Below are 19,351 nucleotides of genomic sequence, written 5' to 3' on the forward strand. Positions count from 1 at the left end.
TTCAAATATTTAATATTACAGTTTTTATTTCAATACATTTGTTTAAACTATTAGTTATCAAGCCTATTTTGAGCTAAATGGCCAAGCCCCATTTTAAAAAAATATGACTTTTATCACTGTATGCAGTAATAACTCTGGAATGCTTCTACATGTCCCCGTAATTCTGAAAGTGTTTTTTGTGACACATTGTACTTTACATTAACTGTAAATTTAGGTCAATATATTTTTAGTTTTTTTCTGTGAAAATATCTAAAGTTTGTTTAAAATTTTGAAATATTAGTCATTTTTATTCTTTGACTGCTTATATCCTTAAACCAACTTGTCGCACCACACAAAAATGTAAATAAATAGCATTTTTCATATGTGTACTTTTTGTCAGCATTCACTTTCAAACCTCCTTTTGTTTTGTTAGGATGTTAGAAATGTTAGATTTCTCACAAAATGCGGTGATGCACCATATTTCTTCAGAATCTACTGTTTGGCCACACAGCAGGGCTTTGAAAATAAGAGCGCTATTTGGATTTTGGAATGCAGATTTTGCAAGAATAGTTTGCAGGTAAAATTTGCAGAGTACCAGAAGTACCAAAACAGCAGAAACCCCACCAAAGTGACCCCATTTTAGAAATTACTTCTCACAATGAATTCATATACACCACAGCATTTCATAGTCAAACATACATGGTTGAAATCATTCAGCTAGTGTCTGATACATGCTTTCTTTATCAGCTATCAGGTTCCCTTTAAATCCTCTTACAGCTAAGTGAAATGGAAATAAACAAAACAGAGGAAAAATTACAAAAAAATAATAATTTGCTCAAATGGAAAAGTTCCCATTTCTCATCTTTTTAACATTTTATTTTCTGTAGATAGTTAAGATTTTTAGGCCTTTTACATTTTCTTTAAATAATCAGTCCACGTGCTTTGTTTATTTTCTCCTTAAAATGTAAAGAATCAAGAAAAATGATGTTGCCGAAACCCGGGACCTTTAGATCTTCAATCTAACGCTCTCCCATCTGAGCTATTTCGGCCAAACGAAATCAACTTTAGGAGTGCTAGACACTTGGCAAATGTCAAGCGAAACCCCTGAAAGTAGATATTTTTATTTTTGCTTTGACTGGTTTTTGCAGCATGATTTCTATTTGAAACTCCTGCTATTTTGTTGTACATATTTAATAACTTTCATTAACTCTTTGTGAATGAGTAGAAAAAAACAGCAATTTTGACAGAGATTTTTTTACATTTTCAATTTGACTCCATTCATCAGGTTCATTCAAACCCTGTGTTTGTGAGACAGGTGATGGTTGCACATAAAAGACAATGTGCATGCATAATGTTACATCAAGTTTTATTTGTTATTAAATGCAAATAATTGGAGCAAAAAAGGAGACAACAATTTAGAGAAAATATTTTAATGATTGTTAACTTTCAATGTGAAAACATTTGTCCCAAAATGTGCTGAAACTTAGATGTCAGTATCGCATGTGCATTTCAGACTTTAAAACTATGATTACCTACTTTTTAAGCTTTTGTTTATTAAGTATTTTTATGGTCTATTGATGAATGAGGTAATCAAATATGAAATTAGACTTACCGGCAATTCAGTTTATAGAAATCTCCCAGAACAGCTCCATAGGATGTGGAGTCTCCGCCCTAATAGGGAAAGAGAACACAAAGAGTTGAAATAGTCCCGCCCCATTGACCGCCCGCAGTATTTTTATAGTGCCAAGACAGCTAACATATGCACATAAAAACTACTTCACGGTCCTAGAGTTCCGTTTATAGACGACAATTTCAGATTCACCCCAAAGACTCCCAGGTAGTGGTAACTTTGGGATCAGGTTTTTTAAGGCCCATTGCTAAGTTTGGTTTGATCCCCATCTAATCAATAATTGACTGAGAATCTGTATAGTCTCATGAAAAGGTGATGTCAGAAGTGGGATTTGAACCCACAACTCCAAGAGAGACTGCGACCTGAACGCAGCGCCTTAGACCGCTCAGCCATCCTGACTTCTTGTGGATTCTGTGCCTTAACTCTTTCCAAGTTAGTCAGCAGAAATATGACCAGTAATTGTCATTGAAAATTATTTTCAAATATTTAATATTACAGTTTTTATTTCAATACATTTGTTTAAACTATTAGTTATCAAGCCTATTTTGAGCTAAATGGCCAAGCCCCATTTTAAAAAAATATGACTTTTATCACTGTATGCAGTAATAACTCTGGAATGCTTCTACATGTCCCCGTAATTCTGAAAGTGTTTTTTGTGACACATTGTACTTTACATTAACTGTAAATTTAGGTCAATATATTTTTAGTTTTTTTCTGTGAAAATATCTAAAGTTTGTTTAAAATTTTGAAATATTAGTCATTTTTATTCTTTGACTGCTTATATCCTTAAACCAACTTGTCGCACCACACAAAAATGTAAATAAATAGCATTTTTCATATGTGTACTTTTTGTCAGCATTCACTTTCAAACCTCCTTTTGTTTTGTTAGGATGTTAGAAATGTTAGATTTCTCACAAAATGCGATGATGCACCATATTTCTTCAGAATCTACTGTTTGGCCACACAGCAGGGCTTTGAAAATAAGAGCGCTATTTGGATTTTGGAATGCAGATTTTGCAAGAATAGTTTGCAGGTAAAATTTGCAGAGTACCAAAAGTACCAAAACAGCAGAAACCCCACCAAAGTGACCCCATTTTAGAAATTACTTCTCACAATGAATTCATATACACCACAGCATTTCATAGTCAAACATACATGGTTGAAATCATTCAGCTAGTGTCTGATACATGCTTTCTTTATCAGCTATCAGGTTCCCTTTAAATCCTCTTACAGCTAAGTGAAATGGAAATAAACAAAACAGAGGAAAAATTACAAAAAAATAATAATTTGCTCAAATGGAAAAGTTCCCATTTCTCATCTTTTTAACATTTTATTTTCTGTAGATAGTTAAGATTTTTAGGCCTTTTACATTTTCTTTAAATAATCAGTCCACGTGCTTTGTTTATTTTCTCCTTAAAATGTAAAGAATCAAGAAAAATGATGTTGCTGAAACCCGGGATCGAACCAGGGACCTTTAGATCTTCAATCTAACGCTCTCCCATCTGAGCTATTTCGGCCAAACGAAATCAACTTTAGGAGTGCTAGACACTTGGCAAATGTCAAGCGAAACCCCTGAAAGTAGATATTTTTATTTTTGCTTTGACTGGTTTTTGCAGCATGATTTCTATTTGAAACTCCTGCTATTTTGTTGTACATATTTAATAACTTTCATTAACTCTTTGTGAATGAGTAGAAAAAAACAGCAATTTTGACAGAGATTTTTTTACATTTTCAATTTGACTCCATTCATCAGGTTCATTCAAACCCTGTGTTTGTGAGACAGGTGATGGTTGCACATAAAAGACAATGTGCATGCATAATGTTACATCAAGTTTTATTTGTTATTAAATGCAAATAATTGGAGCAAAAAAGGAGACAACAATTTAGAGAAAATATTTTAATGATTGTTAACTTTCAATGTGAAAACATTTGTCCCAAAATGTGCTGAAACTTAGATGTCAGTATCGCATGTGCATTTCAGACTTTAAAACTATGATTACCTACTTTTTAAGCTTTTGTTTATTAAGTATTTTTATGGTCTATTGATGAATGAGGTAATCAAATATGAAATTAGACTTACCGGCAATTCAGTTTATAGAAATCTCCCAGAACAGCCCCATAGGATGTGGAGTCTCCGCCCTAATAGGGAAAGAGAACACAAAGAGTTGAAATAGTCCCGCCCCATTGACCGCCCGCAGTATTTTTATAGTGCCAAGACAGCTAACATATGCACATAAAAACTATTTCACGGTCCTAGAGTTCCGTTTATAGACGACAATTTCAGATTCACCCCAAAGACTCCCAGGTAGTGGTAACTTTGGGATCAGGTTTTTTAAGGCCCATTGCTAAGTTTGGTTTGATCCCCATCTAATCAATAATTGACTGAGAATCTGTATAGTTTCATGAAAAGGTGATGTCAGAAGTGGGATTTGAACCCACAACTCCAAGAGAGACTGCGACCTGAACGCAGCGCCTTAGACCGCTCAGCCATCCTGACTTCTTGTGGATTCTGTGCCTTAACTCTTTCCAAGTTAGTCAGCAGAAATATGACCAGTAATTGTCATTGAAAATTATTTTCAAATATTTAATATTACAGTTTTTATTTCAATACATTTGTTTAAACTATTAGTTATCAAGCCTATTTTGAGCTAAATGGCCAAGCCCCATTTTAAAAAAATATGACTTTTATCACTGTATGCAGTAATAACTCTGGAATGCTTCTACATATCCCCATAATTCTGAAAGTGTTTTTTGTGACACATTGTACTTTACATTAACTGTAAATTTAGGTCAATATATTTTTAGTTTTTTTCTGTGAAAATATCTAAAGTTTGTTTAAAATTTTGAAATATTAGTCATTTTTATTCTTTGACTGCTTATATCCTTAAACCAACTTGTCGCACCACACAAAAATGTAAATAAATAGCATTTTTCATATGTGTACTTTTTGTCAGCATTCACTTTCAAACCTCCTTTTGTTTTGTTAGGATGTTAGAAATGTTAGATTTCTCACAAAATGCGGTGATGCACCATATTTCTTCAGAATCTACTGTTTGGCCACACAGCAGGGCTTTGAAAATAAGAGCGCTATTTGGATTTTGGAATGCAGATTTTGCAAGAATAGTTTGCAGGTAAAATTTGCAGAGTACCAAAAGTACCAAAACAGCAGAAACCCCACCAAAGTGACCCCATTTTAGAAATTACTTCTCACAATGAATTCATATACACCACAGCATTTCATAGTCAAACATACATGGTTGAAATCATTCAGCTAGTGTCTGATACATGCTTTCTTTATCAGCTATCAGGTTCCCTTTAAATCCTCTTACAGCTAAGTGAAATGGAAATAAACAAAACAGAGGAAAAATTACAAAAAAATAATAATTTGCTCAAATGGAAAAGTTCCCATTTCTCATCTTTTTAACATTTTATTTTCTGTAGATAGTTAAGATTTTTAGGCCTTTTACATTTTCTTTAAATAATCAGTCCACGTGCTTTGTTTATTTTCTCCTTAAAATGTAAAGAATCAAGAAAAATGATGTTGCCGAAACCCGGGATCGAACCAGGGACCTTTAGATCTTCAATCTAACGCTCTCCCATCTGAGCTATTTCGGCCAAACGAAAACAACTTTAGGAGTGCTAGACACTTGGCAAATGTCAAGCGAAACCCCTAAAAGTAGATATTTTTATTTTTGCTTTGACTGGTTTTTGCAGCATGATTTCTATTTGAAACTCCTGCTATTTTGTTGTACATATTTAATAACTTTCATTAACTCTTTGTGAATGAGTAGAAAAAAACAGCAATTTTGACAGAGATTTTTTTACATTTTCAATTTGACTCCATTCATCAGGTTCATTCAAACCCTGTGTTTGTGAGACAGGTGATGGTTGCACATAAAAGACAATGTGCATGTATAATGTTACATCAAGTTTTATTTGTTATTAAATGCAAATAATTGGAGGAAAAAAGGAGACAACAATTTAGAGAAAATATTTTAATGATTGTTAACTTTCAATGTGAAAACATTTGTCCCAAAATGTGCTGAAACTTAGATGTCAGTATCGCATGTGCATTTCAGACTTTAAAACTATGATTACCTACTTTTTAAGCTTTTGTTTATTAAGTATTTTTATGGTCTATTGATGAATGAGGTAATCAAATATGAAATTAGACTTACCGGCAATTCAGTTTATAGAAATCTCCCAGAACAGCCCCATAGGATGTGGAGTCTCCGCCCTAATAGGGAAAGAGAACACAAAGAGTTGAAATAGTCCCGCCCCATTGACCGCCCGCAGTATTTTTATAGTGCCAAGACAGCTAACATATGCACATAAAAACTATTTCACGGTCCTAGAGTTCCGTTTATAGACGACAATTTCAGATTCACCCCAAAGACTCCCAGGTAGTGGTAACTTTGGGATCAGGTTTTTTAAGGCCCATTGCTAAGTTTGGTTTGATCCCCATCTAATCAATAATTGACTGAGAATCTGTGTAGTTTCATGAAAAGGTGATGTCAGAAGTGGGATTTGAACCCACGCCTCCAAGAGAGACTGCGACCTGAACGCAGCGCCTTAGACCACTCAGCCATCCTGACTTCTTGTGGATTCTGTGCCTTAACTCTTTCCAAGTTAGTCAGCAGAAATATGACCAGTAATTGTCATTGAAAATTATTTTCAAATATTTAATATTACAGTTTTTATTTCAATACATTTGTTTAAACTATTAGTTATCAAGCCTATTTTGAGCTAAATGGCCAAGCCCCATTTTAAAAAAATATGACTTTTATCACTGTATGCAGTAATAACTCTGGAATGCTTCTACATATCCCCGTAATTCTGAAAGTGTTTTTTGTGACACATTGTACTTTACATTAACTGTAAATTTAGGTCAATATATTTTTAGTTTTTTTCTGTGAAAATATCTAAAGTTTGTTTAAAATTTTGAAATATTAGTCATTTTTATTCTTTGACTGCTTATATCCTTAAACCAACTTGTCGCACCACACAAAAATGTAAATAAATAGCATTTTTCATATGTGTACTTTTTGTCAGCATTCACTTTCAAACCTCCTTTTGTTTTGTTAGGATGTTAGAAATGTTAGATTTCTCACAAAATGCGGTGATGCACCATATTTCTTCAGAATCTACTGTTTGGCCACACAGCAGGGCTTTGAAAATAAGAGCGCTATTTGGATTTTGGAATGCAGATTTTGCAAGAATAGTTTGCAGGTAAAATTTGAAGAGTACCAAAAGTACCAAAACAGCAGAAACCCCACCAAAGTGACCCCATTTTAGAAATTACTTCTCACAATGAATTCATATACACCACAGCATTTCATAGTCAAACATACATGGTTGAAATCATTCAGCTAGTGTCTGATACATGCTTTCTTTATCAGCTATCAGGTTCCCTTTAAATCCTCTTACAGCTAAGTGAAATGGAAATAAACAAAACAAAGGAAAAATTACAAAAAAATAATAATTTGCTCAAATGGAAAAGTTCCCAATTCTCATCTTTTTAACATTTTATTTTCTGTAGATAGTTAAGATTTTTAGGCCTTTTACATTTTCTTTAAATAATCAGTCCACGTGCTTTGTTTATTTTCTCCTTAAAATGTAAAGAATCAAGAAAAATGATGTTGCCGAAACCCGGGATCGAACCAGGAACCTTTAGATCTTCAATCTAACGCTCTCCCATCTGAGCTATTCCGGCCAAACGAAAACAACTTTAGGAGTGCTAGACACTTGGCAAATGTCAAGCGAAACCCCTGAAAGTAGATATTTTTATTTTTGCTTTGACTGGTTTTTGCAGCATGATTTCTATTTGAAACTCCTGCTATTTTGTTGTACATATTTAATAACTTTCATTAACTCTTTGTGAATGAGTAGAAAAAAACAGCAATTTTGACAGAGATTTTTTTACATTTTCAATTTGACTAAATTCATCAGGTTCATTCAAACCCTGTGTTTGTGAGTCAGGTGATGGTTGCACATAAAAGACAATGTGCATGCATAATGTTACATCAAGTTTTATTTGTTATTAAATGCAAATAATTGGAGCAAAAAAGGAGACAACAATTTAGAGAAAATATTTTAATGATTGTTAACTTTCAATGTGAAAACATTTGTCCCAAAATGTGCTGAAACTTAGATGTCAGTATCGCATGTGCATTTCAGACTTTAAAACTATGATTACCTACTTTTTAAGCTTTTGTTTATTAAGTATTTTTATGGTCTATTGATGAATGAGGTAATCAAATATGAAATTAGACTTACCGGCAATTCAGTTTATAGAAATCTCCCAGAACAGCCCCATAGGATGTGGAGTCTCCGCCCTAATAGGGAAAGAGAACACAAAGAGTTGAAATAGTCCCGCCCCATTGACCGCCCGCAGTATTTTTATAGTGCCAAGACAGCTAACATATGCACATAAAAACTATTTCACGGTCCTAGAGTTCCGTTTATAGACGACAATTTCAGATTCACCCCAAAGACTCCCAGGTAGTGGTAACTTTGGGATCAGGTTTTTTAAGGCCCATTGCTAAGTTTGGTTTGATCCCCATCTAATCAATAATTGACTGAGAATCTGTATAGTTTCATGAAAAGGTGATGTCAGAAGTGGGATTTGAACCCACAACTCCAAGAGAGACTGCGACCTGAACGCAGCGCCTTAGACCGCTCAGCCATCCTGACTTCTTGTGGATTCTGTGCCTTAACTCTTTCCAAGTTAGTCAGCAGAAATATGACCAGTAATTGTCATTGAAAATTATTTTCAAATATTTAATATTACAGTTTTTATTTCAATACATTTGTTTAAACTATTAGTTATCAAGCCTATTTTGAGCTAAATGGCCAAGCCCCATTTTAAAAAAATATGACTTTTATCACTGTATGCAGTAATAACTCTGGAATGCTTCTACATATCCCCGTAATTCTGAAAGTGTTTTTTGTGACACATTGTACTTTACATTAACTGTAAATTTAGGTCAATATATTTTTAGTTTTTTTCTGTGAAAATATCTAAAGTTTGTTTAAAATTTTGAAATATTAGTCATTTTTATTCTTTGACTGCTTATATCCTTAAACCAACTTGTCGCACCACACAAAAATGTAAATAAATAGCATTTTTCATATGTGTACTTTTTGTCAGCATTCACTTTCAAACCTCCTTTTGTTTTGTTAGGATGTTAGAAATGTTAGATTTCTCACAAAATGCGGTGATGCACCATATTTCTTCAGAATCTACTGTTTGGCCACACAGCAGGGCTTTGAAAATAAGAGCGCTATTTGTATTTTGGAATGCAGATTTTGCAAGAATAGTTTGCAGGTAAAATTTGCAGAGTACCAAAAGTACCAAAACAGCAGAAACCCCACCAAAGTGACCCCATTTTAGAAATTACTTCTCACAATGAATTCATATACACCACAGCATTTCATAGTCAAACATACATGGTTGAAATCATTCAGCTAGTGTCTGATACATGCTTTCTTTATCAGCTATCAGGTTCCCTTTAAATCCTCTTACAGCTAAGTGAAATGGAAATAAACAAAACAGGAAAAATTACAAAAAAATAATAATTTGCTCAAATGGAAAAGTTCCCATTTCTCATCTTTTTAACATTTTATTTTCTGTAGATAAGATTTTTAGGCCTTTTACATTTTCTTTAAATAATCAGTCCACGTGCTTTGTTTATTTTCTCCTTAAAATGTAAAGAATCAAGAAAAGTGATGTTGCCGAAACCCGGGATCGAACCAGGGACCTTTAGATCTTCAGTCTAACGCTCTCCCATCTGAGCTATTTCGGCCAAACACAAACAACTTTAGGAGTGCTAGACACTTGGCAAATGTCAAGCGAAACCCCTGAAAGTAGATATTTTTATTTTTGCTTTGACTGGTTTTTGCAGCATGATTTCTATTTGAAACTCCTGCTATTTTGTTGTACATATGTAATAACTTTCATTAACTCTTTGTGAATGAGTAGAAAAAAACAGCAATTTTGACAGAGATTTTTTTACATTTTCAATTTGACTCCATTCATCAGGTTCATTCAAACCCTGTGTTTGTGAGACAGGTGATGGTTGCACATAAAAGACAATGTGCATGCATAATGTTACATCAAGTTTTATTTGTTATTAAATGCAAATAATTGGAGCAAAAAAGGAGACAACAATTTAGAGAAAATATTTTAATGATTGTTAACTTTCAATGTGAAAACATTTGTCCCAAAATGTGCTGAAACTTAGATGTCAGTATCGCATGTGCATTTCAGACTTTAAAACTATGATTACCTACCTTTTAAGCTTTTGTTTATTAAGTATTTTTATGGTCTATTGATGAATGAGGTAATCAAATATGAAATTAGACTTACCGGCAATTCAGTTTATAGAAATCTCCCAGAACAGCCCCATAGGATGTGGAGTCTCCGCCCTAATAGGGAAAGAGAACACAAAGAGTTGAAATAGTCCCGCCCCATTGACCGCCCGCAGTATTTTTATAGTGCCAAGACAGCTAACATATGCACATAAAAACTATTTCACGGTCCTAGAGTTCCGTTTATAGACGACAATTTCAGATTCACCCCAAAGACTCCCAGGTAGTGGTAACTTTGGGATCAGGTTTTTTAAGGCCCATTGCTAAGTTTGGTTTGATCCCCATCTAATCAATAATTGACTGAGAATCAGTATAGTTTCATGAAAAGGTGATGTCAGAAGTGGGATTTGAACCCACGCCTCCAAGAGAGACTGCGACCTGAACGCAGCGCCTTAGACCGCTCGGCCATCCTGACTTCTTGTGGATTCTGTGCCTTAACTCTTTCCAAGTTAGTCAGCAGAAATATGACCAGTAATTGTCATTGAAAATTATTTTAAAATATTTAATATTACAGTTTTTATTTCAATACATTTGTTTAAACTATTAGTTATCAAGCCTATTTTGAGCTAAATGGCCAAGCCCCATTTTAAAAAAATATGACTTTTATCACTGTATGCAGTAATAACTCTGGAATGCTTCTACATATCCCTGTAATTCTGAAAGTGTTTTTTGTGACACATTGTACTTTACATTAACTGTAAATTTAGGTCAATATATTTTTAGTTTTTTTCTGTGAAAATATCTAAATTTTGTTTAAAATTTTGAAATATTAGTCAGTTTTATTCTTTGACTGCTTATATCCTTAAACCAACTTGTTGCACCACACAAAAATGTAAATAAATAGCATTTTTCATATGTGTACTTTTTGTCAGCATTCACTTTCAAACCTCCTTTTATTTTGTTAGGATGTTAGAAATGTTAGATTTCTCACAAAATGCGGTGATGCACCATATTTCTTCAGAATCTACTGTTTGGCCACACAGCAGGGCTTTGAAAATAAGAGCGCTATTTGGATTTTGGAATGCAGATTTTGCAAGAATAGTTTGCAGGTAAAATTTGCAGAGTACCAAAAGTACCAAAACAGCAGAAACCCCCCCAAAGTGACCCCATTTTAGAAATTACTTCTCACAATGAATTCATATACACCACAGCATTTCATAGTCAAACATACATGGTTGAAATCATTCAGCTAGTGTCTGATACATGCTTTCTTTATCAGCTATCAGGTTCCCTTTAAATCCTCTTACAGCTAAGTGAAATGGAAATAAACAAAACAGAGGAAAAATTACAAAAAAATAATAATTTGCTCAAATGGAAAAGTTCCCATTTCTCATCTTTTTAACATTTTATTTTCTGTAGATAGTTAAGATTTTTAGGCCTTTTACATTTTCTTTAAATAATCAGTCCACGTGCTTTGTTTATTTTCTCCTTAAAATGTAAAGAATCAAGAAAAATGATGTTGCCGAAACCCGGGATCGAACCAGGGACCTTTAGATCTTCAATCTAACGCTCTCCCATCTGAGCTATTTCGGCCAAACGAAATCAACTTTAGGAGTGCTAGACACTTGGCAAATGTCAAGCGAAACCCCTGAAAGTAGATATTTTTATTTTTGCTTTGACTGGTTTTTGCAGCATGATTTCTATTTGAAACTCCTGCTATTTTGTTGTACATATTTAATAACTTTCATTAACTCTTTGTGAATGAGTAGAAAAAAACAGCAATTTTGACAGAGATTTTTTTACATTTTCAATTTGACTCCATTCATCAGGTTCATTCAAACCCTGTGTTTGTGAGACAGGTGATGGTTGCACATAAAAGACAATGTGCATGCATAATGTTACATCAAGTTTTATTTGTTATTAAATGCAAATAATTGGAGGAAAAAAGGAGACAACAATTTAGAGAAAATATTTTAATGATTGTTAACTTTCAATGTGAAAACATTTGTCCCAAAATGTGCTGAAACTTAGATGTCAGTATCGCATGTGCATTTCAGACTTTAAAACTATGATTACCTACTTTTTAAGCTTTTGTTTATTAAGTATTTTTATGGTCTATTGATGAATGAGGTAATCAAATATGAAATTAGACTTACCGGCAATTCAGTTTATAGAAATCTCCCAGAACAGCTCCATAGGATGTGGAGTCTCCGCCCTAATAGGGAAAGAGAACACAAAGAGTTGAAATAGTCCTGCCCCATTGACCGCCCGCAGTATTTTTATAGTGCCAAGACAGCTAACATATGCACATAAAAACTATTTCACGGTCCTAGAGTTCCGTTTATAGACGACAATTTCAGATTCACCCCAAAGACTCCCAGGTAGTGGTAACTTTGGGATCAGGTTTTTTAAGGCCCATTGCTAAGTTTGGTTTGATCCCCATCTAATCAATAATTGACTGAGAATCTGTATAGTTTCATGAAAAGGTGATGTCAGAAGTGGGATTTGAACCCACACCTCCAAGAGAGACTGCGACCTGAACGCAGCGCCTTAGACCGCTCAGCCATCCTGACTTCTTGTGGATTCTGTGCCTTAACTCTTTCCAAGTTAGTCAGCAGAAATATGACCAGTAATTGTCATTGAAAATTATTTTCAAATATTTAATATTACAGTTTTTATTTCAATACATTTGTTTAAACTATTAGTTATCAAGCCTATTTTGAGCTAAATGGCCAAGCCCCATTTTAAAAAAATATGACTTTTATCACTGTATGCAGTAATAACTCTGGAATGCTTCTACATATCCCCGTAATTCTGAAAGTGTTTTTTGTGACACATTGTACTTTACATTAACTGTAAATTTAGGTCAATATATTTTTAGTTTTTTTCTGTGAAAATATCTAAAGTTTGTTTAAAATTTTGAAATATTAGTCATTTTTATTCTTTGACTGCTTATATCCTTAAACCAACTTGTCGCACCACACAAAAATGTAAATAAATAGCATTTTTCATATGTGTACTTTTTGTCAGCATTCACTTTCAAACCTCCTTTTGTTTTGTTAGGATGTTAGAAATGTTAGATTTCTCACAAAATGCGGTGATGCACCATATTTCTTCAGAATCTACTGTTTGGCCACACAGCAGGGCTTTGAAAATAAGAGCGCTATTTGTATTTTGGAATGCAGATTTTGCAAGAATAGTTTGCAGGTAAAATTTGCAGAGTACCAAAAGTACCAAAACAGCAGAAACCCCACCAAAGTGACCCCATTTTAGAAATTACTTCTCACAATGAATTCATATACACCACAGCATTTCATAGTCAAACATACATGGTTGAAATCATTCAGCTAGTGTCTGATACATGCTTTCTTTATCAGCTATCAGGTTCCCTTTAAATCCTCTTACAGCTAAGTGAAATGGAAATAAACAAAACAGAGGAAAAATTACAAAAAAATAATAATTTGCTCAAATGGAAAAGTTCCCATTTCTCATCTTTTTAACATTTTATTTTCTGTAGATAGTTAAGATTTTTAGGCCTTTTACATTTTCTTTAAATAATCAGTCCACGTGCTTTGTTTATTTTCTCCTTAAAATGTAAAGAATCAAGAAAAATGATGTTGCCGAAACCCGGGATCGAACCAGGGACCTTTAGATCTTCAATCTAACGCTCTGCCATCTGAGCTATTTCGGCCAAACGAAAACAACTTTAGGAGTGCTAGACACTTGGCAAATGTCAAGCGAAACCCCTGAAAGTAGATATTTTTATTTTTGCTTTGACTGGTTTTTGCAGCATGATTTCTATTTGAAACTCCTGCTATTTTGTTGTACATATTTAATAACTTTCATTAACTCTTTGTGAATGAGTAGAAAAAAACAGCAATTTTGACAGAGATTTTTTTACATTTTCAATTTGACTCCATTCATCAGGTCAGGTTCATTCAAACCCTGTGTTTGTGAGACAGGTGATGGTTGCACATAAAAGACAATGTGCATGTATAATGTTACATCAAGTTTTATTTGTTATTAAATGCAAATAATTGGAGGAAAAAAGGAGACAACAATTTAGAGAAAATATTTTAATGATTGTTAACTTTCAATGTGAAAACATTTGTCCCAAAATGTGCTGAAACTTAGATGTCAGTATCGCATGTGCATTTCAGACTTTAAAACTATGATTACCTACTTTTTAAGCTTTTGTTTATTAAGTATTTTTATGGTCTATTGATGAATGAGGTAATCAAATATGAAATTAGACTTACCGGCAATTCAGTTTATAGAAATCTCCCAGAACAGCCCCATAGGATGTGGAGTCTCCGCCCTAATAGGGAAAGAGAACACAAAGAGTTGAAATAGTCCCGCCCCATTGACCGCCCGCAGTATTTTTATAGTGCCAAGACAGCTAACATATGCACATAAAAACTATTTCACGGTCCTAGAGTTCCGTTTATAGACGACAATTTCAGATTCACCCCAAAGACTCCCAGGTAGTGGTAACTTTGGGATCAGGTTTTTTAAGGCCCATTGCTAAGTTTGGTTTGATCCCCATCTAATCAATAATTGACTGAGAATCTGTGTAGTTTCATGAAAAGGTGATGTCAGAAGTGGGATTTGAACCCACGCCTCCAAGAGAGACTGCGACCTGAACGCAGCGCCTTAGACCGCTCAGCCATCCTGACTTCTTGTGGATTCTGTGCCTTAACTCTTTCCAAGTTAGTCAGCAGAAATATGACCAGTAATTGTCATTGAAAATTATTTTCAAATATTTAATATTACAGTTTTTATTTCAATACATTTGTTTAAACTATTAGTTATCAAGCCTATTTTGAGCTAAATGGCCAAGCCCCATTGTAAAAAAATATGACTTTTATCACTGTATGCAGTAATAACTCTGGAATGCTTCTACATATCCCCGTAATTCTGAAAGTGTTTTTTGTGACACATTGTACTTTACATTAACTGTAAATTTAGGTCAATATATTTTTAGTTTTTTTCTGTGAAAATATCTAAAGTTTGTTTAAAATTTTGAAATATTAGTCATTTTTATTCTTTGACTGCTTATATCCTTAAACCAACTTGTCGCACCACACAAAAATGTAAATAAATAGCATTTTTCATATGTGTACTTTTTGTCAGCATTCACTTTCAAACCTCCTTTTGTTTTGTTAGGATGTTAGAAATGTTAGATTTCTCACAAAATGCGGTGATGCACCATATTTCTTCAGAATCTACTGTTTGGCCACACAGCAGGGCTTTGAAAATAAGAGCGCTATTTGGATTTTGGAATGCAGATTTTGCAAGAATAGTTTGCAGGTAAAATTTGCAGAGTACCAAAAGTACCAAAACAGCAGAAACCCCACCAAAGTGACCCCATTTTAGAAATTACTTCTCACAATGAATTCATATACACCACAGCATTTCATAGTCAAACATACATGGTTGAAATCATTCAGCTAGTGTCTGATACATGCTTTCTTTATCAGCTATCAGGTTCCCTTTAAATCCTCTTACAGCTAAGTGAAATGGAAATAAACAAAACAAAGGAAAAATTACAAAAAAATAATAATTTGCTCAAATGGAAAAGTTCCCAATTCTCATCTTTTTAACATTTTATTTTCTGTAGATAGTTAAGATTTTTAGGCCTTTTACATTTTCTTTAAATAATCAGTCCACGTGCTTTGTTTATTTTCTCCTTAAAATGTAAAGAATCAAGAAAAATGATGTTGCCGAAACCCGGGATCGAACCAGGGACCTTTAGATCTTCAATCTAACGCTCTCCCATCTGAGCAATTCCGGCCAAACGAAAACAACTTTAGGAGTGCTAGACACTTGGCAAATGTCAAGCGAAACCCCTGAAAGTAGATATTTTTAGTTTTGCTTTGACTGTTTTTTGCAGCATGATTTCTATTTGAAACTCCTGCTATTTTGTTGTACATATTTAATAACTTTCATTAACTCTTTGTGAATGAGTAGAAAAAAACAGCAATTTTGACAGAGATTTTTTTACATTTTCAATTTGACTAAATTCATCAGGTTCATTCAAACCCTGTGTTTGTGAGTCAGGTGATGGTTGCACATAAAAGACAATGTGCATGCATAATGTTACATCAAGTTTTATTTGTTATTAAATGCAAATAATTGGAGCAAAAAAGGAGACAACAATTTAGAGAAAATATTTTAATGATTGTTAACTTTCAATGTGAAAACATTTGTCCCAAAATGTGCTGAAACTTAGATGTCAGTATCGCATGTGCATTTCAGACTTTAAAACTATGATTACCTACTTTTTAAGCTTTTGTTTATTAAGTATTTTTATGGTCTATTGATGAATGAGGTAATGAAATATGAAATTAGACTTACCGGCAATTCAGTTTATAGAAATCTCCCAGAACAGCCCCATAGGATGTGGAGTCTCCGCCCTAATAGGGAAAGAGAACACAAAGAGTTGAAATAGTCCCGCCCCATTGACCGCCCGCAGTATTTTTATAGTGCCAAGACAGCTAACATATGCACATAAAAACTATTTCACGGTCCTAGAGTTCCGTTTATAGACGACAATTTCAGATTCACCCCAAAGACTCCCAGGTAGTGGTAACTTTGGGATCAGGTTTTTTAAGGCCCATTGCTAAGTTTGGTTTGATCCCCATCTAATCAATAATTGACTGAGAATCTGTGTAGTTTCCTGAAAAGGTGATGTCAGAAGTGGGATTTGAACCCACGCCTCCAAGAGAGACTGCGACCTGAACGCAGCGCCTTAGACCGCTCAGCCATCCTGACTTCTTGTGGATTCTGTGCCTTAACTCTTTCCAAGTTAGTCAGCAGAAATATGACCAGTAATTGTCATTGAAAATTATTTTCAAATATTTAATATTACAGTTTTTATTTCAATACATTTGTTTAAACTATTAGTTATCAAGCCTATTTTGAGCTAAATGGCCAAGCCCCATTTTAAAAAAATATGACTTTTATCACTGTATGCAGTAATAACTCTGGAATGCTTCTACATATCCCCGTAATTCTGAAAGTGTTTTTTGTGACACATTGTACTTTACATTAACTGTAAATTTAGGTCAATATATTTTTAGTTTTTTTCTGTGAAAATATCTAAAGTTTGTTTAAAATTTTGAAATATTAGTCATTTTTATTCTTTGACTGCTTATATCCTTAAACCAACTTGTCGCACCACACAAAAATGTAAATAAATAGCATTTTTCATATGTGTACTTTTTGTCAGCATTCACTTTCAAACCTCCTTTTGTTTTGTTAGGATGTTAGAAATGTTAGATTTCTCACAAAATGCGGTGATGCACCATATTTCTTCAGAATCTACTGTTTGGCCACACAGCAGGGCTTTGAAAATAAGAGCGCTATTTGGATTTTGGAATGCAGATTTTGCAAGAATAGTTTGCAGGTAAAATTTGAAGAGTACCAAAAGTACCAAAACAGCAGAAACCCCACCAAAGTGACCCCATTTTAGAAATTACTTCTCACAATGAATTCATATACACCACAGCATTTCATAGTCAAACATACATGGTTGAAATCATTCAGCTAGTGTCTGATACATGCTTTCTTTATCAGCTATCAGGTTCCCTTTAAATCCTCTTACAGCTAAGTGAAATGGAAATAAACAAAACAGAGGAAAAATTACAAAAAAATAATAATTTGCTCAAATGGAAAAGTTCCCATTTCTCATCTTTTTAACATTTTATTTTCTGTAGATAGTTAAGATTTTTAGGCCTTTTACATTTTCTTTAAATAATCAGTCCACGTGCTTTGTTTATTTTCTCCTTAAAATGCAAAGAATCAAGAAAAACGATGTTGCCGAAACCCGGGATCGAACCAGGGACCTTTAGATCTTAAATCTAACGCTCTCACATCTGAGCTATTTCGGCCAAACGAAAACAACTTTAGGAGTGCTAGACACTTGGCAAATGTCAAGCGAAACCCCTGAAAGTAGATATTTTTATTTTTGCTTTGACTGGTTTTTGCAGCATGATTTCTATTTGAAACTCCTGCTATTTTGTTGTACATATTTAATAACTTTCATTAACTCTTTGTGAATGAGTAGAAAAAAACAGCAATTTTGACAGAGATTTTTTTACATTTTCAATTTGACTCCATTCATCAGGTTCATTCAAACCCTGTGTTTGTGAGACAGGTGATGGTTGCACATAAAAGACAATGTGCATGCATAATGTTACATCAAGTTTTATTTGTTATTAAATGCAAATAATTGGAGGAAAAAAGGAGACAACAATTTAGAGAAAATATTTTAATGATTGTTAACTTTCAATGTGAAAACATTTGTCCCAAAATGTTCTGAAACTTAGATGTCAGTATCGCATGTGCATTTCAGACTTTAAAACTATGATTACCTACTTTTTAAGCTTTTGTTTATTAAGTATTTTTATGGTCTATTGATGAATGAGGTAATCAAATATGAAATTAGACTTACCGGCAATTCAGTTTATAGAAATCTCCCAGAACAGCCCCATAGGATGTGGAGTCTCCGCCCTAATAGGGAAAGAGAACACAAAGAGTTGAAATAGTCCCGCCCCATTGACCGCCCGCAGTATTTTTATAGTGCCAAGACAGCTAACATATGCACATAAAAACTATTTCACGGTCCTAGAGTTCCGTTTATAGACGACAATTTCAGATTCACCCCAAAGACTCCCAGGTAGTGGTAACTTTGGGATCAGGTTTTTTAAGGCCCATTGCTAAGTTTGGTTTGATCCCCATCTAATCAATAATTGACTGAGAATCTGTGTAGTTTCATGAAAAGGTGATGTCAGAAGTGGGATTTGAACCCACGCCTCCAAGAGAGACTGCGACCTGAACGCAGCGCCTTAGACCGCTCAGCCATCCTGACTTCTTGTGGATTCTGTGCCTTAACTCTTTCCAAGTTAGTCAGCAGAAATATGACCAGTAATTGTCATTGAAAATTATTTTCAAATATTTAATATTACAGTTTTTATTTCAATACATTTGTTTAAACTATTAGTTATCAAGCCTATTTTGAGCTAAATGGCCAAGCCCCATTGTAAAAAAATATGACTTTTATCACTGTATGCAGTAATAACTCTGGAATGCTTCTACATATCCCCGTAATTCTGAAAGTGTTTTTTGTGACACATTGTACTTTACATTAACTGTAAATTTAGGTCAATATATTTTTAGTTTTTTTCTGTGAAAATATCTAAAGTTTGTTTAAAATTTTGAAATATTAGTCATTTTTATTCTTTGACTGCTTATATCCTTAAACCAACTTGTCGCACCACACAAAAATGTAAATAAATAGCATTTTTCATATGTGTACTTTTTGTCAGCATTCACTTTCAAACCTCCTTTTGTTTTGTTAGGATGTTAGAAATGTTAGATTTCTCACAAAATGCGGTGATGCACCATATTTCTTCAGAATCTACTGTTTGG

The 19,351-nt window shown here is 33.8% G+C and overlaps 15 non-coding genes across 15 annotated transcripts; all 15 read right to left on the minus strand.

The window, feature by feature from the left end:
- Positions 1-1,925: 1,925 nt before the first annotated feature.
- Positions 1,926-2,008, minus strand: TRNAL-CAG (transfer RNA leucine (anticodon CAG)). Its single transcript has one exon. It is a non-coding gene; the product is annotated as a tRNA-Leu (tRNA).
- A 1,045-nt stretch (positions 2,009-3,053) lies between these two features.
- TRNAF-GAA (transfer RNA phenylalanine (anticodon GAA)) lies at positions 3,054-3,126 on the minus strand. The gene has a single exon. It is a non-coding gene; the product is annotated as a tRNA-Phe (tRNA).
- An 897-nt stretch (positions 3,127-4,023) lies between these two features.
- Positions 4,024-4,106, minus strand: TRNAL-CAG (transfer RNA leucine (anticodon CAG)). Its single transcript has one exon. It is a non-coding gene; the product is annotated as a tRNA-Leu (tRNA).
- Positions 4,107-5,151: 1,045 nt separating this feature from the next.
- On the minus strand, positions 5,152-5,224 carry TRNAF-GAA (transfer RNA phenylalanine (anticodon GAA)). The gene has a single exon. It is a non-coding gene; the product is annotated as a tRNA-Phe (tRNA).
- An 897-nt stretch (positions 5,225-6,121) lies between these two features.
- TRNAL-CAG (transfer RNA leucine (anticodon CAG)) lies at positions 6,122-6,204 on the minus strand. The gene has a single exon. It is a non-coding gene; the product is annotated as a tRNA-Leu (tRNA).
- A 1,045-nt stretch (positions 6,205-7,249) lies between these two features.
- Positions 7,250-7,322, minus strand: TRNAF-GAA (transfer RNA phenylalanine (anticodon GAA)). Its single transcript has one exon. It is a non-coding gene; the product is annotated as a tRNA-Phe (tRNA).
- A 2,019-nt stretch (positions 7,323-9,341) lies between these two features.
- On the minus strand, positions 9,342-9,414 carry TRNAF-GAA (transfer RNA phenylalanine (anticodon GAA)). Its single transcript has one exon. It is a non-coding gene; the product is annotated as a tRNA-Phe (tRNA).
- An 897-nt stretch (positions 9,415-10,311) lies between these two features.
- TRNAL-CAG (transfer RNA leucine (anticodon CAG)) lies at positions 10,312-10,394 on the minus strand. The gene has a single exon. It is a non-coding gene; the product is annotated as a tRNA-Leu (tRNA).
- A 1,045-nt stretch (positions 10,395-11,439) lies between these two features.
- Positions 11,440-11,512, minus strand: TRNAF-GAA (transfer RNA phenylalanine (anticodon GAA)). The gene has a single exon. It is a non-coding gene; the product is annotated as a tRNA-Phe (tRNA).
- Positions 11,513-12,409: 897 nt separating this feature from the next.
- On the minus strand, positions 12,410-12,492 carry TRNAL-CAG (transfer RNA leucine (anticodon CAG)). Its single transcript has one exon. It is a non-coding gene; the product is annotated as a tRNA-Leu (tRNA).
- Positions 12,493-13,537: 1,045 nt separating this feature from the next.
- TRNAF-GAA (transfer RNA phenylalanine (anticodon GAA)) lies at positions 13,538-13,610 on the minus strand. The gene has a single exon. It is a non-coding gene; the product is annotated as a tRNA-Phe (tRNA).
- A 902-nt stretch (positions 13,611-14,512) lies between these two features.
- On the minus strand, positions 14,513-14,595 carry TRNAL-CAG (transfer RNA leucine (anticodon CAG)). Its single transcript has one exon. It is a non-coding gene; the product is annotated as a tRNA-Leu (tRNA).
- Positions 14,596-16,610: 2,015 nt separating this feature from the next.
- Positions 16,611-16,693, minus strand: TRNAL-CAG (transfer RNA leucine (anticodon CAG)). Its single transcript has one exon. It is a non-coding gene; the product is annotated as a tRNA-Leu (tRNA).
- Positions 16,694-17,738: 1,045 nt separating this feature from the next.
- TRNAL-UAA (transfer RNA leucine (anticodon UAA)) lies at positions 17,739-17,811 on the minus strand. Its single transcript has one exon. It is a non-coding gene; the product is annotated as a tRNA-Leu (tRNA).
- Positions 17,812-18,708: 897 nt separating this feature from the next.
- TRNAL-CAG (transfer RNA leucine (anticodon CAG)) lies at positions 18,709-18,791 on the minus strand. The gene has a single exon. It is a non-coding gene; the product is annotated as a tRNA-Leu (tRNA).
- Positions 18,792-19,351: the final 560 nt, after the last annotated feature.

This window comes from Ranitomeya variabilis, chromosome 4, assembly GCF_051348905.1.
Source record: "Ranitomeya variabilis isolate aRanVar5 chromosome 4, aRanVar5.hap1, whole genome shotgun sequence".
NCBI classification, from domain to species: Eukaryota; Metazoa; Chordata; class Amphibia; order Anura; family Dendrobatidae; genus Ranitomeya; species Ranitomeya variabilis.